The 24,238-nt window shown below is 42.7% G+C and overlaps 1 protein-coding gene across 9 annotated transcripts in view; it reads left to right on the forward strand.

The window, feature by feature from the left end:
- The window catches only part of TENM1 (teneurin transmembrane protein 1), a 1,380,190-nt gene that overhangs the window by 1,069,848 nt on the left and 286,104 nt on the right, over positions 1-24,238 (forward strand). The gene's annotated exons all lie outside the window — the stretch shown is intronic.

The following is a 24,238-nucleotide window of genomic DNA, read 5'->3' on the forward strand; positions in this document are numbered from 1 at the left end:
TATGACATATAATGTTAGAGATCTTCATGCAATTTTCATAATTCTCTCTGATTAACCTGTATTATTTCCATAAGGAAATACTTTCTGTGGTAAAGAACCAAATTGTAATGCAGTTGTGATTTAACATGTAAACCCAAAAGCAAAAAAAAATAATCATACTGCAGCTTATCAATCCTTAATTGTGGTGAGTGTATAGGTTTTCTTTTTAGGATTTTATTTCTTTATTTTCACCTGGTGATCTAGCTAGTAAATTTGTTATTTTTCAACTCTCTTTAGCAGACCAAGCTGTTGAGCAAAAGTAACAGTTAGGAGGTTGTAACAAACTGTTTAACTGACGGGGTGATTACAATAATCAGCCTTCATTCGTTTATGTAAAACCCTTATCCCAAAAAAACTGTTGGTTGGGTTATACTGAATGAGTATCAGGTACATTGTACCCCTACCCATGCACCAAAAAAAAAGCAGTGAAATGTGACAAAAAACAATAGCCGTTTTTTTCCTTTATTGTAAAACAGCTCTGAGTGGTGTTCTCCCCTGAGCCGTGTCACCCGCCGTCTTCTCCTGGTGCTGTCTCTCTTGCTGCCATCTTCTGTCGCCGTCTTCTGTCCCTGTCTCTCCCGCCACCACCTACTTCTCCCGCTGCCTGTCCCCTTTTTTCAGAAAATAAAGGGGCGGGCTCTGCGTGTGACATTAACGGATGGTCACGCCCCATGGCGGTGTAAGAGACACCAGACAGTGGGCACAACACAACGAAGGAAGACGACGGGGGAGGAAGAACACAGCAGTGGGAGAGGTAGGCGGTGGCGGGAGTGACGGCAACAGAAGATGGCAGCAAGAGAGACAGCACCAGGAGAAGACGACGGGTGCCACGGCTTGGGGGAGAAGACCACTCAGAGCTATTTTACAATAAAGGAATTGTCAAAAACCGGCTATTGTTTTTTGTCACATTTCCCTGCTTTTTTTGGTAAATGGGTAGGGGTACAATGTACCCGATACCCATTCGCATAGGGGGGGCGGGATCTGGGGCTCCCCTTGTTAAAGGGGCTTCCAGATTCTGATAAGCCCTCCACCCGCAGACCCCCACAACCACCGGGCAAGGGTTGTGGGGATGAGGCCCTTGTCCCCATCAACATGGGGACAAGGTGTTTTGGGGGGGACCCTAAAGCACCCTCCCCATGTTGAGGGCATGTGGTTTGGTAAGGTTCAGGAGGAGGGGGGCCGCTCTCTCGTTCCCCCCTCTTTTCCTGTGGCCTACCAGGTTGCGTGCTCGAATAAGGGTCTGGTATGGATTTTGGGGGGTACCCCCCACACCATTTGTTTTTTAAATTTTGGTGCAGAGTTTCCCTTATGCCCCGTACACACGGTCGGACTTTGTTCGGACATTCCGACAACAAAATCCTAGGATTTTTTCTGACGGATGTTGGCTCAAACTTGTCTTGCATACACACGGTCACACAAAGTTGTCGGAAAATCCGATCATTCTGAACGCGGTGATGTAAAACACGTACGTTGGGACTATAAATGGAGCAGTAGCCAATAGCTTTCATCTCTTTATTTATTCTGAGCATGCGTGGCACTTTGTCCGTCGGATTTGTGTACACACGATCGGAATTTCCGACAACGGATTTTGTTGTCGGAAAATTTTATAGCCTGCTCTCAAACTTTGTGTGTCGGAAAATCCGATGGAAACTGTCCGATGGAGCCCACACACGGTCGGAATTTCCGACAACATGCTCCGATCGGACATTTTCCATCGGAAAATCCAACCGTGTGTACGGGGCATTAATATCCATAGCAGACCTGAAGGGCCTGGTATGGATTTCGGGGGGACACCCATGCAATTTTTTTTGATGCAGGGGTTCCCCTTAATATTCATACCTGACCCAAAGAGCCTGGTAATGGGGGGAACCCCACACCATTTTTGTAAAATTTTGGCATGAGGGGGACACCTCTGAATCCATACTAGACCCAAAGCGCCTGGTGTAGACTGGGGGGACCCCATGCATTTTTTTTGCAATTTTTTTTGGCTGGCTTTTTTTGTACTTTCAGTGGGGTGGGGAAGCCACTGACAGCTGAAGATTCATTGGATGTTAAGGACGCAGCAGCTGGCTTCCCGACCCCCGGTTAGCTAACTATATACAGTGTTAAAAAAATAACTGCAAAACACATCAAAAATCACATCAGAAATGCAACAGTTGCATTTCTGGTGCAGTTCCATTGAAATCTATTACCCGCAAATCACGTGAAAAAAGTCCCCGACCATTTCCAAAAACACACTGGCTGCAAAACGCATAGATGTGAACTATTACCATAGGAAACCATGTTAAATGGACTGTAGAGTGTTTCTGAAAACTGCAAAATGCACTAAAAAATGCATAGGTGTGAACCTAGGGTCAGGGCTAAGGATGAGCCCCGGCGTGTTTGCACACCCCACGTGCAGAGCCCACCAGGAAGTCGGCACTGCATTGCGCTAATCAAAGGCAGTGAAACATTTCTCGATCTCTGCAGCCGCGCATCGGGACAATGTCTCACTGCCTGTGATTAGCGCAGGGTCGACTTCCTGGCGGGCTCTGCACATGGGGTGTGCGAACACACCGGAGCTCATCCTTAGTCAGGGCCAGTTCACACTGGAGTGAGAGGAGAGGCTCTTTACAGGCCCTATTTTTAGTACCTGTAAAGTGCCTCCAGTGTGAAAGCAGTCTAAGATGTAGAAGATCTTGCACTTCCCCAAAACCACCACCCCCAAAACGAATTAAAAAGAAGAAAGAAAAGAGAAAAAAAAACACAACAAACAAGCTCAATAATTTACTTTTTTTGCCAGCAGAAGCAAAATTATGTACATTCGTTTACTAGCTTCAAAAAATTTTTTTACAGAATATAATGGTGCTACATTTAGCAAAACAGTTAGCAATTGGGTTTTAAGGGTCCTGCTCATAGGAGCTTACAATCTAAAATTTGTCTAAACCTTAGAGTGGACACAGCTTTACTTTCAGTGTAAAACGGGCAACACATCACATTTTTATCTGCAAGATTATAGAAACATACTTAACACTCATTATTCTTACAAAGCATTCCAAAAAAACATTAAAATAGCCACATGTTCAAAATATAACACCCACCACCACCCCACAAATCCACACATATACTGTACATACATTGGTGACCATGTTCTGCTAAAAGCTGCATTTCTGTGTACAAGGTCAGCACATGCTCCCAAACCATGTTTACATGGTCAGACAGGAATAATACACACACAACATTGAAGATATGGCCACATAAACCCACTTTTGATTAAAAAAATGCACAAGAATTTCAGCAAACAACCCCTAGTTGGGTGTTTTTCAGTAGGCACAATATCATTCCTTTGCCCCCACAAATCACAGCAAAAAACCTGGCCTTCTCAGGCCAAACGAACCCCCCACTGTAGTCCTTTATATAAGGTAGGTTGTATTGTTAGCACACTGACACACTCCCAATTGAAGTACACACCCACCAGTATCTTTCAATTTATCTGTTCGTGTATGTCTAATGAGCAAGTTTGGAGTGGAGGAACTTGCCCTGCTACACAGAGTCCTGACCTCAACCCGATAGAACACCTTTTGGCTAAATTAGAGCAGAGACTGCGAGCCAGGCCTTCTCATCCAACATCAGTGCCTGGCCTGGCCTCACAAATGCACTTTTGGAAGAATGACCAAACATTTCCATAGACACACTAAACCTTATGGACAGCTTTCCTAGCCTTCCCAGAATCTGTTCTAGCTGCAAAGGGTGGGCCAAATCAATTTTTAACCCTACGGACTAAGGCTGGGCTGGCCATTAAAGTTCATGAGTGTGTAAAGGCAGGCATCCCAATACTTTTGATTGGATAGTGAATTACAATGGTAGTGGAACCCTCCTACACATAAATACTACATTTGGTTTTAGGACCTGGGAGATGAGACAAATTTTCTACATGAAGGGGCATGTTTGAGAATCGAACCCAGAAACTCAGGGATGCTAAGCAGAAGTTCTGGAATTACATTGCTCATGAGTTATTCTTCTTGATTTATTTTGTGATATTTGGTGGTTCTTTGTGGGTCAGTGTAGAATAGTGATATTACCTTCAAATTTTGGGGAATTACATTTTGATTACTGATGTTAGTACACATATCACATTTTTTTAGCTCAAATTATTATTATTTGGAAATAATAAAAAGCACAAAAAATTGTGACTCATTTTAAATTTGCATCAGCAATGGTATTGTTTGTGCTTTGTAAAGACACCTGTGTGAGTTTGGGTTAAGATTGTTATGAGATGGAGAGTAACAAGTGAAAGTGAAAGAAAAAAATATATTTTACCGAAACGTTCCACATTCTAGCATTCTTAAAAACAAAATAGATTAAGTACAGTAGAAGCAACAATGTTGCAAAGGAAAATGTATTTCAGAGAAAGATACATTTCATCTCAGCATTAAAAAGGATTTATTTGTGAAAGTTACAATTGTACCATTAGAATCAATGGCTAAAACTTGCATTGGACTATAATAACGCAGATTTTCACTTCCAAAAAATGCTCAGCGCTCATTTTCGTATTTATGATAATGCCCTGTAAAAAAGACACTGGAGCTAAAATGAGAGCTATTTGCAGGTCTGAGCATGCTCAGTTGTGTTGGCACCTAGTTGTACAAAAACAGGAAATTTATCTCTTCTCAGACTTTTAAAGATATTTCAGTGTAGCAATCACTTTTTCACACAGTTTAAAAGCAGTTTATCTTTAAATAATATACCGCATATTTCAGTACTATTTAGGTGATTATATCATGCTCTAAACATTATTTCCATGTGCAATTCTCCAGGTTTTAGCAGAGTAAGGGTTTGGGCGCTATTTGGTTTCAGCGAACTATAGTAAATTCGATTTTGGGAGTATTTGCTCACCAGCGCTATAGTGAATACCGTTTTAGCGCTAATTTGCGGTAATTCGTGCTAATTAGCGCCGCGGTGCTATAGTAAATGACCCCCCTAGTGTTTGACTGAAGTCACTAGTGGACTGTGGAACGTAGGTAGCTGTGTGTGAATCACTACAGATGAAGTGTGCACTAGATGTGCAGCAGCACCAAAATGATTTAAAGTGGATCTGGTATCTATATTTGGTTCCAGTGCAGACATCCAGATGCAACAGTAGCAGTAAATCCTGCTGTCACTGTGCCCCAGATCGTTGGGTATGTGTGTTGCAGACATTGCTTTGGTACTTGGTGAAGATTACCTTGATAAGTCATGTGTTAAGGCCCATACACACGATCTGACTTTTTGACAACAAACATGCAAATGAGCTGTTTTGGAGCAACATCCGACAGTGTGTACAAACTTTTTCTGTTTTCATCGGACTTTTGTTGGCTGTGCAAATGCAAAAAACTTTCCATCAACAAAAGTCCGATGGAGCAAAGTCCGATCGTGTGTACTCAAAACCATCGGTCTTTTGTACAAACTACAGTATGCAGCCGCGAGAATGTTTCCAGCGTGATCCCATCGCGCTGGTTCTTGACAACAGGGTACTGTACATCTCACGCTGGCTGCAATAGGAAAAACACATTTTCCTATTGCAGCGAGAGGGAATTCCCCTCTGGGAGCATACTAGGCCCTTAGGTCTGGTATGGATTTTAAGGGGAACCCCCTACACCGAAAAAATGGCATGGGGTCCCCCCAAAATCCATACCAGACCCTTATCCGAGCACGCAGCCCGGCCGGTCAGGAAAGGGGGTGGGGACAAGTGAGCGCCCCCCCTCCTGAACCAGGCCGCATGCCCTCAACATGGGGGGTGGGTGCTTTGGTGGAGGGGGGCGCCCTGTGGCCCCCCACCCCAAAGCACCTTGTCCCCATGTTGAAGAGGACAAGGGCCTCTTCCCGACAACCCTGGCCGTTGGTTGTCAGGGTCTGCGGGCGGGGGGCTTATCGGAATCCGGGAGCCCCCTTTAATAAGGGGGCCCCCAGATCCTGGCCCCCCACCCTATGTGAATGAGTATGGGGTACATCGTACCCCTCCCATTCACCTGGGGAAAAAAGTGTCAATAAAAAAACACACTACACAGGTTTTTAAAGTAATGTATTAGCCAGCTCCGGGGGTCTTCTTCCCACTTCGGGGGTCTCTCCGGCCTCTTCTCCCGGTGTCCGGTTCTTCTGCCCAGCATGCCCCAGGACTGTGACGTTATAAGGGGGTGGGGTCACCGGATGACATCACCCAGTGACCACGCCCCATGTCTATATAAGTCATTGCGAGGCGCTCACACAGCATTACAGCAGGAGAGAGTGTCGTGTCAACATCAGAAGAAGAGAAGAGGAAAGAAGATGACAAAGAAGACCGGGCCACCACTAGCAAGAGAGTGGCAAAAGAGCAGAAGATAGCGGAGGAGCCCGGCAAAAGAACCGGACACCGGGAGAAGAACTGGACACCGGGAGAAGAGGCCAGAGAGAGCGGAGAAGAACTGGATACAGGGAGAAGAGGCCAGAGAGACCCCCGAAGTCAGAAGAAGACCGCCAGAGCTGCCTAATAAATTACTTTAAAAACCTGTATAGTGTGTTTTTTTATTGACACTTTTTTCCCTAGGTAAATGGGTAGGGGTACAATGTACCCATACTGATTCACATAGAGTGGGGGGCTGGGATCTGGGGGCCCCCTTATTAAAGGGGCTCCCGGATTCTGATAAGCCCCTGCCCGAAGACCCCGACGACCCACGGCCAGGGTTGTCGGGAAGAGGCCCTTGTCCTCATCAACATGGGGACAAGGTGCTTTGGGGTGGGGGGCCCCTCCCCTAAAGTACCCACCCCCATGTTGAGGGCATGCGGCCTGGTACGGTTAAGGGGGGGCGCTTGCTCGTCCCCACCCCCTTTCCTGACCAGCCAGGCTGCGTGCTCGGATAAGGATCCGGTATGGATTTTGGGGGGACCCCCACAACGTTTTTTCGGCATAGGGGGTTCCCCTTAAAATCCATACCAGACCTAAGGGCCTGGTATGCCCCTGGAGGAGAATCCATGCCGTTTTTTTATTTAAAATTTGGCATGGAGTTCCCCCTCATCATTCATACCAAACACAGTGCCTGGCATTGGTGGGGATCTCGGATCTCCGCACCAGTGTGAACCCGGCTCGCAAGGTGTCAATCTCGCCGATAAAAGCGGCGAGATTGACACAATATCAGACAATACAGAAGTTGACCAAAGGGTGGTGGTAAAGAGCTGAAAAACCACATGAATTGGTGAAAGTTGGTTGAAAAAGTTCTGCCGTGTGTATGCAATATAAACTTATGGCCAGCGCCCTTTGTACAAAAATCCACGGGAAAGTTTTTACAAAGTCTTATCATGTGTATGAGGCTTTAGAGTTTATCTGAACCATCCCCGTACTGAGAAAGCTTACTGGCTAGATCAGGTGAAAATAACAGAAAAATTACTTAAAAATAAAAAAAGGCAGCCACCACATTTGATAAATTGCAATATATTCAATTTTAGCTTTTGGGTTTATTATTTTGTTAATATATTGCAGCTTATCAATCATCTTGCATTTTTGTAGCCTTTTTTCCTTTTTTTCACATGTTGATCTGACCAGTAAATCTGTTATTTTTCCTTTAAGAGGCTAAGCTGTCCAGTAAAAGTAGTAGTTGAAGGGTTGAGACAAACCATTTACCACTGACAGGGGTGCTTACAATGATTAACTTTTATTCATTTATGTAATACCTTTATCCCAAAAGGAAAAAAAAAATCTTGCTGTAACTGCTAAAAAGCATTAACTTTAGCTCAGCTTTAATTTGTTTTTCTAAGTCCACCTAAATCTGCTAGTACATAAAACACTAGCCTCTCCACAGATTGACAATGCTGCTGTCCAAAGGTGGCTCTGCAAAGATTTTTAACAAGTTTTCATTAGGTTTTACCTGCTTTCCAATTTGTCACAGAACACAGCTCATGCGTCTCATAATAAACATTCATGCTGGGGAGTATACTGAAGCTGTAACTTCTCAGCAGGTATAGATCTTTGCTGTGAGACCTATTATCAGTGCTTGGTGGCAGAGAAAAACTGGAACTCCAGGAGAGCTGAAAATTAATAGGAAGATAGCACTCGTGACCTTTTTATAATAAGGCAATCATAATTACATTTCCATTTTACCTGTCAGGTATGTTGAATGAAATTCCCCTTTTATGTCAAAATATGGCAGATCCAGCCCGTCTCTCTGTAACGCACACCACCTATGGTAAACAGGCCTTAAAAAAGAGTTAGGATTTTATTTTTTGTATGCACATTCGCTCCTTTATTTGCACTTTTCTATAAGTAAGCTGGCCATAAAAACCAGCCCTGGAAATAATTTCATACGAGCCCCATAGCATTATTATACCAGCCCAACAGCATAACGTCACGGAGGCTGTGCGGACATGGTACAGGAGGGGGTCATAGGCTGTGCGGACATGGCACAGGAGGTGGTCATAGGCTGTGCAGACATGGTACAGTAGGTGGTCATAGGCTGTGAGGACAATGTACAGGAGATGTCAGAGGCTGTGCGGACATGGTACAGGAGGTGGTCATAGGCTTTGTGGACATGGCACAGGAGATGGTCAAAGGCTGTGCGGACATGGTAGAGGAGGTGGTCATAGGCTGTGCGGACATGGTACAGGATATGGTTATAGGCTGTGAGGACATGCTACAGGAGGTGGTCATAGGCTGTGCGGACATGGTACAGGAGGTAGTCATAGGCTTTGTGGACATGGCACGGGAGATGGTCAAAGGCTGTGCGGACATGGTACAGGAGGTGGTCATGGGCTGTGCGGACATGGTACAGGATATGGTTATAGGCTGTGAGGACATGCTACAGGAGGTGGTCATAGGCTGTGCAGACATGCTATAGGAGGTGGTTATAGGCTGTGAGGACATTGTACAGGAGATGTCAAAGGCTGTGCGGACATGGTACAGGAGGTGGTCATAGGCTGTGCGGACATGGTACAGGATGTGGTCATAGGCTGTGAGGACATGCTACAGGAGGTGGTCATAGGCTGTGCGGACATGCTGTAGGAGGTGATTATAGGTTGTGAGGACATTGTACAGGAGATGTCAAAGGCTGTGCGGACATGGTACAGGAGGTGGTCATAGGCTGTGCGGACATGGTACAGGAGGTGGTCATAGGCTGTGCGGACATGGTACAGGATGTGGTCATAGGCTGTGAGGACATGCTACAGGAGGTGGTCATAGGCTGTGCGGACATGCTGTAGGAGGTGATTATAGGCTGTGAGGACATTGTACAGGAGATGTCAGAGGCTGTGCGGACATGGTACAGGAGGTGGTCATAGGCTTTGCGGCCATGGCACAGGAGACGGTCAAAGGCTGTGCGAACATGGTACAGGAGGTGGTCATAGGCTGTGCAGACTTGGTACAGAAGGTGCTCATAGGCTGTGCAGACATGGTACAGGAGAGTAACAGGAGATAGTCAGAGGCTGTGGAGGGGTCCGTTCTTACCCTGCTGTGGAGAGGCATGCGCCACTGCCGAGACCGAGACGAGTGCCTTACATTTAAAAATGGTGCCTCAGGTGCCATTATGTCACTGCACATGCGCCTGCCTGCCCGAAAATGGCAGAGCATGTACAGGCTTTCCTGAGCCTGGCTAGTTTCAGAACGGCGCATGCACAGTTTATATATCGGCCCGTAGCATTAGTTTTTACGGGCACCGCTGCAGCCACAGCTCAAAGCGGCCCCAGAGCAGACGGTCAATGGGAAATTTCCCGCTATCCCGGTAGGCAAGTCCAGGGGTTCACTTTAACTTGAATATTTGGAAAAATTTGTTAAAAAGGCTTTAGTTAATTTGGCTATTTCCAAATTAACGTATTTGTCGAAATTTGTTAAAAAACTAATTCGGAACGAAACGAATTGCACATATCTACTTGCTGTTCTCATTCCTCTTATACAAGCAGAAGCCCATGTGAAACAGTCTTTTGGAATACAGATTTTTTCACATCTGATTATTTATGTTATTATTATTCATCCTAAATAAAGGCTACAAATGTTGTCCTGTACCAGTAATAATGATATAGTTTCTGGCTACCTAGACATGCCATGCCGATCATTCAGAGGGACTTCATATCTGAAGGATCTTTGCTTTGTAATTATATACCAAAATATTTAACACACTAGGTACCCTATGTATCCTATTTACACTCCTCAGTGCTGTTCGGAAAGTTTATTATGTTCCCCTTCAATAGATGTATTTACGAAGCATTTATCTGCTGCCATTCTATAAAATCTGGGCCACACACTAGCTTCAGATCATTGCAAAGATCCTTACCACTCCAAGGCTTGTATATACTGTAGGTTAAAAGTCAGAGGGTGACAGCTTCCTGAGGCTTTTCACCCAGGTATGTTAACTGTCAAAATAAGTTCTATACCAGTATAGACAGAAAACAACTGCACTTATACAGCAAATTTGCATTATTTTTCAGCAGCCCAAATTACACAACTGATGCATGAAAATAGTTCTAGAACGTGACTTATTATTTCCAATTTCCCATTATTGGTTTATTAGGATACAGTGCCTAATGTTACATGCTCAGCATTTAGAGCACTCCATTAGATGTGTGCCTCTGGTGGTATAGAACTTGTATAAATACTCCTGTGGATAAACTGCACTTCTTCAATTAAGTTTCACACAGACCTGAGATTGTTTTTTTTTTTAATGAATAAACAAATGCATTTGAACTGGTACTAAGCAATGCAATAATTTGTTAATGAAGAGACACTGTTATGGCTGCTGTAACACTAATTTAAAATGATTTGCGGTACACCTTCAAAACAAGATGTTTAATCCAGAAAGTATATCCTGGGGCTATATGTCAAAATAAGTAAAATTAGCAGCTGTAACACTGTACGCAGCAGAATAGAAAGTAATCAGTGCTCTGTCAACAGAATGCCTTTGTATCAGTAGTGTTAATGAAACACCAATGAAAACTGTGGAACGCAGCCTGATTAGTGCACATACTGCATCAAGGCTCTGTTTTAGTTTGCAGCTAACAATTATCACTAATCTGTAGCTACTGACAAGGAAATAGTTTGGTTAGAATTTAAAGACCACTGAGGCTAATATCGATCTGTTGCAAGGGGGAACTTTCCTCACTTATCCAGGTACTTTCTTCCTTAAGGAGCACAGATTATTTTTGAAGCCACACATTGGGCTTTGAATATCCGCTCTAGTCAAAACAATGAATTCCATTTTGAATAGAGCAGTCAAGGAACAGGGCCTATTTCAGGTTTTATTGTGGTCTATGTCTCTATTAAGAAGATTATCGATGGGGACAATGACAAAAGCTTATTTCAGAGTAAGCAAGGGTTAAGCTGGAATACAGAATACACAGATGAACACTGCAGCCGTTGGCTGCAGCAGAGGAGTATATACAGGGGTCACAGGGGTTGCCATCACGGCCCCATGCTCCAGAGGGCCCATACGCCCCCCCCCCGTAGATCTGGATAGGAGGGGCGGTTGCATGTAGAAGAACTGATCCCTCCATGTAGCCACTGAATGCCTACTTCTCCTCTCCCTCCCACAGACATTCAGCTGCTGCAGGAGGGAAGTAGAGGGCATAGGTTCCTCTACATGCCACTCATGCCACCTCCCTATAGTTCTCCTACTGCTCTTGGCCCCTGTGTGCTTTCCTGGCCACTTGCTGCTGGTTTTCTCTCTCCCACCTCCCGCCAGCTGCTGCGGGGGATCTGTCAGGATGTCATGGATAATCACATCTCTAAATCTACTCACAGCCACATTCTAAAGCCTTGTACACTTGGTACAGTTGTTGGACAAACGAGCTTTTGATTTTTGTCAAAAGGGCATGTGCCAGGACCTTGTCTTGCATACTAGAGTTACACAAATTGGCGTGCCACAAACACGAATGTAGTGATGTACTACGAGGAATTTCAGCTCCTGAGCGCACCCTTGGGGCCCCTTCTGCTAATTTCTTGTTTGGTGAGCACTGATTCCGAGCATGCATGTTTGTACTTTCGACTTTTGTGTGACAGATTTGTGTACTGACATCCGAAAATATGACGTTGAGCTGTAGTTTGACAAAAATTTACTAGCCGAAAATTGAAAAACAATTGTTGAAAGGAGCGTACTAATGGTAAGAACTTCGGACAACAGCCTGTCAAATGACAATCCCCTTCTGATTTTTGTACCGTGTGTACGAGGCTTAAGACTAGCCTATCTGACACTGTAAAGCAAAAATCGCTATACCTTTTCTGAAGCCGATGCAGAAGACATCCAACCACAGCTGGGAAATCAATACATTTCAATACAGGAGGAATCAGAGGGCCCTGCTCGTTAGATCTTACAATCTAGGAATAGCATTCCATGTATTTCACTTGGTACAGGTTTTTTTTAAATTGCTCCAATTAGGTGGAATAGACGTTGGTTGGAATTTAGTAAAGTCTTAAAGGAGAAGTATGGGTTTGGGTTTTTTTCCCTAATCATACTTACCTAGGTGGAAGCAGCATCGGAACGATGATGCATCTGTCCCCCAGCGTTTCTGCACTGAGAAACGAGCCATCGAACACCGCCGATGGTTCGGTTCTCTCGGCTCCCCGGGAGGAGAGCTGCTGACTGTCAGTCAGCAGCTCTCCTGCTCTGCTCCTCCACTCTCACTGGAGTGCTGAGCTGTGGAGGGGTGGGGAGCGGTTGTGTCAGGGGCTCGCTGAGAGGGTGAGACTGCCATCAGTTCAGGCACCTGGCGGATCCAGACTTCCGAAGTCGGAATGACGTGATGCCTGGACTGAACTTGGTGATGTTGGCAGAGAGCAGACTTCAGACCGCTCTCTGCTGAAAATGGATCGCAGGAATGCAAAACGAATTGCACTTCTGTGACCCATAGGAGAAGCCCAGCCAAATGAGCTCAGGCTGGACTTCTCCTTTAATGACTTTTTTCTGGTAGTATGGCCCTTTAAAATGATTCACTTTTACAAACTGGTGTTATTACTGCACCAAATTCAAAAATAATTACCTACAGTTCGTAGATAACATAACTGGAGGTAATTAGGACAAGATATAACAGTGCCTGCCTCTGTATGCTGTTTAACACGTGCCATATTTGCTGCAACTACCAACTTCCCTCCCCACCTATCACTGCTAATGGGCAGAACCTTACAGAGAAGTTCAGAACTTAGTTTCCCCTCAGGTCCGCTCTCTCCGTGTGATTGACAGCATGTAGTGGGTGGATTCTATAGCCAATAGCAGAATCCTTCCACTGGTTGCTGTCAGTCACAACAGGAGTGGACCTGATGAGGGACTAGTGTCTCAGTTTCCCCATAAAACTCCTCCCACCCAGCCACAAAACTCCTCAGCACTGCTCTGTCTGTGTGACAGCTACAGTGACACAAAATGAGCTTGAAGTGGAACTTTAATCCGAAAATGAGATCCCCAAGATCACTTCATGCTGGTCCTTTTTGAAGGTATAACTATGTAAAACATTATAAATAAGTGCCTATACTGTTTAAAATCCAGTAATACACTGTCTCACCCTGCTCTGCACATACTCAGTTGTTCAAAGTTTTTGGCGCTTTTAGCCACTGCTAAATTTGTAGAGGCTTATCTGCTGACAGTCTTAAATTGAAATTAAGCCCTCCTATCCTTTACAGCCAAGGCAGCTGCTTTTGTTTGTTCTGCAACTGCCATGGTGCTGCACATGTGATCAGTTATGACACCAGCCATTTGATGATTTGACAGTTTAGTTGAGGACACAAGCAAATGTGACAGTTAGCAATCCTGACAATCCAGGAATTTAACAGTTTTTTGAAACCATGAAATCAAGGGGTTTAGTTCAGCTTTATGATTTACCGCTGTTCAGGGGCTCTGGGCTTCAGCAAAATGGCAGCCTCCAGCAAGAAGAAACAGGAGCTGGAAGCAATTTACACTAATTTTGGTAGCATAATTATTAATGTGGAATGAAAGTTCCTTGCTAAAGAACATAATTTTTTATCAAGTTGTTATGGGTAAAGTTCTGCATTAACTGCACTGAGGATGGAGTGACTGTATGGACCTTCAGGTTTCAGTGCTCCTTTGCAGGTGGTGTGTGCCCCAAATTCATATACTGTACCTGTTTACAGTAGATATATGAATCTGTTGTCTGAAAAGACATATGTTGTGCGGAGGCAGAAAGGAATTCTAGAGTGTTGTGGTACTCTGCAATTCTATGACTGGTATATGCGATAAAGACACATGTCCTGCGCTTTTTTAATTTAAAGAAAGCTATGTTAAATATAACTAGGAAAAACAGTGGGAAGTAAGTGTAAGGTGATAAGTAACTTCCATGCTGACCTACCCAAGCTATGGCTCTCCGAAAACTATGGAGGAAGTTCAGTCTTATTGTGTGCTCAATGCTTGTAGACCATGCAGTCTCTACTTCCGGTCCCTTCTTTTTTATGAATGGTATTAGTCACTCTAAAAGGCTGCCCCATAAACTTTCATTGCAGCAATCAATTCTCTTAATAAAAGAGCAGGGACAGGACTTGGATGGTGCATGGACTGCAAGCATTGAGCGAACAGTACCATCAGGCTTCTTACAAAGTTTATGGAAAGTTTATGGAAAAGCTGTGACCTGAAAGGTACTGCATAAAGGTAGGTGCAATTAATGCTTAAGGTCTCCTGCACACTGCTGCACCTAAACTGTTTTTGAGGCTTTTGATGTTTTTGCCTAAGCCCCTGAAACACACCTCAATAAAAGCCTATGTGTCCATGCACACAAAGTCTTTTAGAGGAGTTTAAAAACAGCAGAGTTTAAAGGCAGTCAAAGGTCTTTCTTCTGAATGTAGAAGAGTCGGGTTCGGGAGAAGAGCTTTTGGGCATAAAAAAAACGCTAAATGCATCTAAACGCACCTAAACGCTGGGCGCGTTAAGCATTTCAGTGTTTATTCATTTTAATGGCCAGAATAAATTCAAATTCTGGAAAATTTAATAAATAAATGCCCAGACGCTGCTAAACTCTGCTAAGCTGGTTTGAAAAACCGTAGCTTAGGTGAGTTTTTAACGCTGATTTTCTCCCGTCGAGAGAAACAGTGTTTACAATAAACCAGTGTGCATGAGGCCTTAATGTGATAGTAAAGTAATTTTTTAAAAGTGAATAAGCTGTTTTAAGTCATAATGTAACCACATGCAAGCACATTATGACAGACTTACCTACAAATGGAGCCCTCCAGCTCTGTGCTGTCACAGCTCCCCTTTGTCCATCTTCGCTAGGTCTTCCTTCCAGGTTCTCTATCTTTGGCCGCTTAAATGGCTAGTCTGCGGTATTGTCACTCCCGCTCATGTGCACGGCACTCACAATGCTGCGGCACACAGTGCGGCTCATAACTGTGAAGTGAACTGTGCATGAGCAGCTCAAAAGACAATAACTCTCACAGGCAAGGGAGGGACATTTATTTTTTCGATTACAAACGTTTTGGTTGATTGAAGTATATGAATTATACAATCTTGTAACAGTATACATCATAAAATTGACGTCAAGAGGACATCTTTGCTAACAAAAATAAAGAACAATTCCAAAGCCTACAGAAAAGTCATTAGAAAATACTGATCAATTATTGTTTAAAATAACAAAAAACATAAAGAAGTAGGGGAGGGGTATACCCGAGAGTATTGACTGGTAACTTAAACAGGCAGTTAGTCCTGTGATAGCAAAATATGCCTATGGGCTTTCCACGCTTTCCATCTGCACTCGAACATGTGCATTTTATCCTGTAGGGCATACAAAATCCTCTCCATTATCATAACCATATCAATTTTGTCTAGAATGGAGGATTGGGGTACTACGGGGGACTTCCAATGAAGAGCAATGGCCCATAAGGGGGATACGCAAATAGTGTGTATAAGACATTTCTCATTGTGGAAGATACCTGAGATTGATGCTCCAAGTAGACACATTGAGATTGTGAGTTGTAGGGGAGTACGAGATATCGCAGAAGCAATAGCAGTCACTTTCTTCCACACTAGAAAAAGTAGCCCACAATCCCAAAATATGTGTTTAAAGGTACCTGGAAGTTGGCAGCCCCTGAAACATAGTCCAGACATTTCATGGGAATATGACCGGGTGTCTGGAAGGAGTACAATACCATCTGGTCAATACCTTATAGGCCATTTCCCTAACTGCCAAGGATTTTGTAGCTTTGCGTAAGTTATCCAGCATTGTTTCCCAATCTTCTGGAGCAAACTGTTCATTGCAGTCAGTCTCCCATTTACTTCTATATGGAGGCTCACCAGAGAAACTGAAGCCAACGCTGTTTTGTAGAGAACAGAAATGAGGCCCTTGCCTCTGGGGGAGTCAAGGCAGATCTGTTCGAAGGATGTAGGTGGGGAGGATGGGATAAGACTAAAATGGGAGATATAAAAGTGTCTTATTTGTATAAAGTGATAGTGTTCTCTAAGAGGAATTTGTTTTTGTGCATGGAGGAGAATATATCTCCTAGTTGGAGATCAGCTAAGGTGACCAGGGAATTTGATTTCCACCATGAGAAACTTTCTGGGTGGTCAAACACTATGGCAAATAAGGGTTCTCCTAAAAAGGACGAACCTTGGGGTGCAGATGAAATCGGGCCAAGTTTACTTTTATACCGGTTTTATGCCTCCAGTAAGGGAGGTAAGTTTGTGTGCAGAGTTGGAGGGTGACCATAATATATACGGGAGGCAATAAGGTCTAATGGAGTTGGATTCAAACCTGACCCAGGGTACCCTTGAATCCGGGATATTCCACTGAGCTATCTGGAAAAAGCGAGTTGCTAAGAAATAAAACCACAGATTTGGTAGACCCAGGCCCCCTGTGGTTTGAGATTTATATAAAATGTGTCTGGAAAACCTGGGCCTTTTGTTCTACCAGATAAATCTATCAACATCCTGTTGTAGCTGGTCAATAAAAGATTTGGGGATAGTGATAGGGAGAGCTCTAAACAGATATAAGAGTTTTGGTAACAGGGTCATTTTGACTGCCGTGACTCTCCCCAAAAATGAAATGTGATAGGAACTCCAGATTTTAAGCAAGTTCTGAAGTCGGGACACACATGCTGTATAGTTCACAGTGAAAATGGAAGACAATTGTGGTGTGATGTAGATGCCAAGATAGGGGAAGGAGGGGGGGGGCATTTATGACACAAGACCATTATAGTCTTTTCTGTTATAAAAATCCTGTCTGTCAGGAGATTTTAAATAAAATGACTTTACTACCACTTTAAATCAAACAGAAGCCAATGAACATTTACTAAACATTAACAGCTTTAAATCGACTGTTGTGTTAAAAAAAAAAAAAACAACAGATGAAACCGCTGGCAGTAGAAATCACCAATAAAAACTATTCTTTGTATACTTGCTCCTGCGTGGAGCTGCAGGTAATTATATGGGTATATTGGTAATCATAGGGTGCTCAACTATGTATCTGAATCTAAAGATTATTTTTTAGAATTCACTGTCGCTGGTTATAAAACAATGCGGATAATTTCCCAATCTCTGCTACTACTTTAACAAGGTTCAATTAGCACATAAAACTATCTAGCCAATCAATATTCACAAGATTGGCTACCCTGTTACTGTTTTACAAGTAACTGGATACAATACAGCCTTCAATAGTAACATTTGGAACATAGTGTTGGAATCCCGTACATAACTGATTTATTTTTTTACATGTGTCCAAGCACTGCATAATTATTGCAAAACACGGCTCTGGGCACGCCAGGCTTATGCTGAATCATTGGCACAAGGCAAAATAACAACACATTTTAGCTAAATACAATTTCTGATGTTGATATATTAAGAAAAGATATTAATAGACAACATCAACATGTTTAAAGCTGAACTACACTACATTTGAGTACCACAAACTAAAAACACTATTTAATTAATTTTTAACCACTTAAGGACCCAGCCTCTTTTTTACACTTGTAGCTAAAAGCATTTTTTTTGCTAGAAAATTACTTAGAACCCCCAACCATTATATATATATATATATATATATATTTTCTAACACCCTAGAGAATAAAATGGCGGTTGTTGCAATACTTTCTGTCACAACATATTGGCCCAGCGGTCTTACAGGAGCACTTTTTTTTTAATTAAATCATAAGACAGCAGTAAAGTTAGCCCAATTTTTTTTATACTGTGAAATATAATGTTACGCCGAGTAAATTGATACCCAACATGTCATGCTTCAAAATTGTGCCCGCTCGTGGAATGGCGACAAACGTTTACCCTTAAAAATCTCCATAGGCAATGTTTAAAAATTTCTACAGGTTACCAGTTTTGAGTTACAGAGGAGGTCTAGGGCAAGAATTATTGCTCTGGCTCTAACGATTGTGGCGATACCTCACATGTGTGGTTTGAACACCGTTTTCATATGCGAGCGCTACTCATATATGTGTTCATTTCTGCACGCAAGCATGTCGGGACGGGGTGCTTTTAAAAAGATTTTTTTTTTATCTATTTTACTTTAAAAATTTTTATTTTGACACTGTCTTTTTAAAAAAAAAAATTGGGTCACTTTTATTCCTATTACAAGGAATGTAAAAATCTCTTGTAATAGAAAAAAAGCACAGCAGGACCTCTTAAATATGAGATCTGGGGTCAGAAAGACCTCTGATCTCATATTTACGCTAAAATTCAATTAAAAAAATAAAAATAAAAATACATTTAAATTAAAAAAAATTCTCCTTTAAGAGCTATGGGCAGAAGTGACGTAATGGCATCGCTTCCGCCCTCCCGTGCTATGGAGCCAAGAGGGAGACATCTTCCCCTCAGTCATCAGCCAGGCATCCCCGGGAGAGGACGCGATCGTCTCCGCTGCTACTGGTGGGTCCGGTAAGCAGCGGAGACAACCGGAGCGTGGCAGGAGGGGGTGGGCACCTTTCCCGCCGCCAATAGAAGTGATCTCACGGAAAATCTCACCTTTAGCTCAGGCATGCAGGCAAGAGGATGTGTTTAGCTGAGAAAACCCTTCCTCTCCTGAAGACACCTGGGTTAGATTACATAATTTAAAACCAAAGAATTTCCAAGCTCAACTTACCAACCAGCATGTTTATAAAGTCACACTGACTTTACTGGTATCCCCTCTGGATTATGTTGTTAGTAACTATAGTGTGTGTGTTTTTAAAATGAAAAGACTAAATACCTTTCCCATGCCACAGCTGTGCGATCACGTGATCCCCCTCCAAACTTCTTTGTTGATTTAGGCATAGCAGTGGGAGGGGCTGAGATTCACACTGTGATGTCAGCCGGCCAGAAGAGGGAAGTCACGTGACCACATAGCTGCAGTGTGGGAAAAGGTATTCAGCCTTTTCATTTTAAAAACGCACACACACTATAGTTACTAACTGCGATATCCAGAGAGGATACAATTATTTTTGCTGCATATTGCAACTGAATAGCAGCGGGAGGGGTGGGGAGGGGATTGGCACTCACGCTGACAGGCAGGGCGGGAAGGGGAGAGATTTTGGCTGCATTCACACCTGAGCGTTTTTTAGCTTGAAGCTCAAAAACGCTGGAGGAGAAAAATTCAACGATTCTCTATGGAGATGGTTCGCATTTCCACTCCAAGTCGCCTGAAGCCAAACACCTGAAGCTCAAACAAGTTCTGGAGCTTTTTTTGTATCAAATTGGGCAGATTTGGGCGTTTTTGGCATGTTTCTATTCTCAGAGAGATGGATGGGAACGCGCCATTTGCACGTGTTTGTGCGTATTCGTGCGTTTTTGTGCGGTTTTCTGCTCAAATGAAACATTTCTAAAATAAAATAGTAATAATATATGAATAAATAAATGTAAAATAAATACATAAATAACTAAAAATCATCATAAATAAGTAAAATAAATTAATAATATGTAATAATACATTAATAGATAATAATTAACCTCTAACCTTATAAAATATTAAATACATTATTATTATTATTATTATTATTATTTATACATAAACACCCAAACTCGAACAAAAAATACAATAATAATAATAATAATAGTAATAATAATAATAATAATAATTTATTTTGTGTTAGGGTGTTCAGTTATTTATTATTATTTTATTTTTAAGGGGTAAGGGTTAAAGTTATGGGTTAATTATTTATTTGTTGTTACTTAGTATTCATTTATTGAATTTATTTATTTTTTATTTATTTGTGTATTTATTTTACATGTATTTATTCATTTATTATTATTCATATAATAATTAAAAAAATTAAATTAAAATAAATAAAATAATATTAAATAACCCTAACCCCAACTCCTAATCCTAACCCTAACCTAAACTGAGCTCGAACTCCTTATCCTAACGAAATAAATAATAATAAATAATAATATATAATAAATGATTAAAAATAATAGAAGAAGAAACAAAAGCTAATGGAAAACCTAAAAAAGCTGAAATACCTAGCAACAAATGATGCAACAGATAAAAGTTTTCTCTATTGGCTATTAAAAAAATGCCAAAGCCCAAAAATGCTGCATACAAACATGCAAAAAACCACACGAAAAAACGCCGGAAAAGTGCTCAAAGACGCTACGTTCAGGTGTGAATACAGCCTTACAGCAGAAAGCGGGATGACGGAGGCATGTAACCTGACCACGGTATCATGGCTCAGCAGCCATGATTACCGTGGTCAGCACAGACAGGGGGCACACAGGAACAGGCAGGATCAACCAGGCATATTACAACATAGAAAGGGACAAATTACATGGCACAAGCACTGTGCTAAAGATCATGCCCTAAAGAAACAGGATCTTCTTTTTTTATTTTAGGGTTACAACCACTTTAACATTCCTAACATGAACTAATATACAATTAAAATACATATGGAAAATTGTATGTATTTAAATAAAAAAAAATGATAGTGTAGTCTGAGAAAATTGTTTTAGTCCCAGTTTGCTCATTTGCATTTGTGGGCAGTTTTCTTACCCAATCATTACCCCCTTGGATGCGTGTCATTATCAGGCCATGTTTTCATTGCCTATCCTGGAAGTTGTTATGGTTCCTGAACAAATGGATTATTCAGATTTAATTAACACATATAGTATATGGCCAAACAGGGACTAATGAGGTGGGGGAATGTCCACAGCAAGGACATAGACCGTTTCTGACTATTTAAATTGTAGCTTCTTATAATGCCATCACTTTTATATTGGATATCCTTGGTGAAAAGGACAGGAAAGGTCGGAATCAGATGATGCAGCAAAAAGGCAGTTGCTTACATTAGGAAACGGGCTTTTTCCAACTAATTGCTTTTCCAAATCTGTTGCCATCAGACAATAAAGTCAGAGATGACCACAAAACATGAAAACATCAATACCAGTTTATTTAAAACTCAGATACAATATTGCACTGTTATCTACTGTTATCTTTTTTATTGCACACATGCTAGGATGGGCACACAATACCTTCTCTGCTGGCATGTGATGGCATTGGCTGTCATTTACAGCTTCCTGGGCTTTCAGTTACTAAGCTTGGCCCACCCATCTCCCAGGCATGGAGATGGGCCAGTAACTAAGGAATTTGGTGCTCTGAGCTGACAAGGCTTGCCCCCCCTCCTACCTGAATGCCAGCCAGCCAAACAAGAAGCCTGCATGCCTGCACACAGAGATTCCTCCAGTCTAATTGTTTTGCAATTAGCATTAGAATCGGTGCATCCAGGGAGAAGTGGGCAGTGTCTATCCCTTTTGTCAAAGTGGTTTTTAAAATACCCCCGCTGCTACCAACATAAGCTTCATGTCTGTGGAATAGAAAAGGTCAAAAGCTGCACTTACACCAATCCTGGGGGTATTTTGCTGCAATGACACCAGTTCTGGAGGGACTTTTTTCTGCACTGACACCAATCCTGAGGGTATCATTCTGTACTGACACCAATCCTGAGGGTATCATTCTGCACTGACACCAATCCTGAGGGTATCATTCTGTACTGACACCAATCCTGAGGGTATCATTCTGTACTGACACCAATCCTGAGGGTATCATTCTGTACTGACACCAATCCTGAGGGTATCATTCTGTACTGACACCGATCCTGAGGGTATCATTCTGTACTGACACCAATCCTGAGGGTATCATTCTGTACTGACACCGATCCTGAGGGTATCATTCTATACTGACACCGATCCTGAGGGTATCATTCTGTACTGACACCGATCCTGAGGGTATCATTCTGTACTGACACCGATCCTGAGGGTATCATTTTGTACTGACAACGATCCTGAGGGTATCATTCTGTACTGACACCGATCCTGAGGGTATCATTCTGTACTGACACCGATCCTGAGAGTATCATTCTGTACTTTCACCGTTCCTGAGGGTATCATTCTGTACTGACACCGATCCTCAGGGTATCAATCTGTACTGACACCGATCCTGAGGGTATCATTCTGTACTGACAGCGATCCTGAGGGTATCATTCTGTACTGACAGCGATCCTGAGGGTATCATTCTGTACTGACACCAAACCTGAGAGTATCATTCTGTACTGACACCAATCTTGAGGGTATCATTCTGTACTGACACTAATCCTGAGAGTATCATTTTGTACTGACACCAGGGGCGTTGCTAGGTCTACAAAAGATCTGGGGCTAGAGCCCATAGCAGCGTAGTAAAGAAAGTCATTAGCTTGGGTAGGCATACACATGTATATACGTGTATGTGTATCCCCAGAGAGCCTCCCCCTTGCATCAGGGTCCCCAAAGAGCCTCTCCCTTAAATCAGGGTCCCCAGAGAGCCCCCCCCTTACATCAGGGTCCCCAGGGAGCCTCCCACTTGCATCAGGGTCCCCAGAGAGCCCCCTTTACATTAGGGTCCCCAGAGAGCCCCCCCCCACTTACATCAGGGTCCCCAAAGAGCTTCCCCTCCCCTTGGGGACCCCTGCAGAGACTCGGGGCTATGGACCCCAGATTCGGGGCTATAGCCCCAAAAGCCACTCCCTAGCGACGCCACTGACTGACACCAATCCTGAGGGTATCATTCTGTACTGACACCAATCCTGATATATTATACTGCACTGACTGGGGGTACTTCGCTGAGCTATTTCCAATCTTGAAGTTTTGTGTGTGTCTGTATTTTTTTGTGCCACAGTAATTAGGGAGTATTTTGTAAGTAAATGGACTGTGTGGTGTATATGCAATAGGCCCAGACTCTATTAACCACTTCAGCTCCAGAAGGTCTTACCCCCTTCATGACCAGGCCATTTTTTGCTATACAGCACTGCGCTACTTTAACTGGTAATTGCATTATCAACGCTGTACCCAAACAAAATTTATATATATATATATTTTTTCATTTTTGGTGGTTTTTGATCACCTCTGGGTTTTGTATTTTTTATTATATAAACAAAATAAATTTTGGCCAAAGTGTATTCTGCTACATGCCTTTGGTAAAAAAAAATTCCCAATAGGTGTATATTGATTGGTTTCTGTGAAAGTTATAGTGTCTACAAGCTATGTGATCTATACTGAAATTTGTATTTATAATAATAATAGCGGTGATCAGTGGCATAAAGCAAGACGATGGGCAATCTGCCACTAACTGACACTTTGTGGGTACTAATTAACTGCCACTGAGATCACCAGGGACATTATTACAGTAATCAGTGCTAATACTGTGCACTGTCACTGTACTAATGATACTGGGCAGGAAGGGGTTAAATATGTGCCTAAAAAGTATTTATGTGTGTACTGTGTGCTGCTTTTACTGGGGATCTAGTTGTTTAGCAGGGAATGAAAAAGCAACAAGATCACCTGTCACTGAATACAGCTCGGTGTTTACACTCACAGAGCTGTGCTCAGGGATGATCAGAGCTGATCGCCGGGTGACGGTAGTCAATCACTGGCCAGGATCCGGTGATCGGCATGTGCTGTGACGAATCACAGCAGAGCCAGACGGGCGCACATGCCAGCTACCCCGAAATGCAGAATCACGTATATAGTATACATGATTCTGCACAGCTGGCCTGCACTGTTGCAGTAAATGTACAGTGCGCAGTCAGCAAATGGTTAAGCAACATCCAATATTCAGCCTAATTTAACCAAGCCCACTTTTTGCCACAGTGTACATAGCATTCCTGCAGGTCCTCATTTTCCTCAAGTAGAAACAGAATAGTGACAGCAGAAAAAAGACAGAACCAGACGAACCAGAAGAAGAAGAAGATGGAGGAAGAAACCGAAGGAAGATAGGAAATAGAAGAAAGAAGAAGCATTTAAATAAAGGAATTGTCAAAAACTGTCTCTTGTCATTTTTAACATTCTTGACACTT

The sequence above is a fragment of the Aquarana catesbeiana genome, linkage group LG09 (genome assembly GCF_042186555.1).
Source record: "Aquarana catesbeiana isolate 2022-GZ linkage group LG09, ASM4218655v1, whole genome shotgun sequence".
Taxonomy (NCBI): domain Eukaryota; kingdom Metazoa; phylum Chordata; class Amphibia; order Anura; family Ranidae; genus Aquarana; species Aquarana catesbeiana.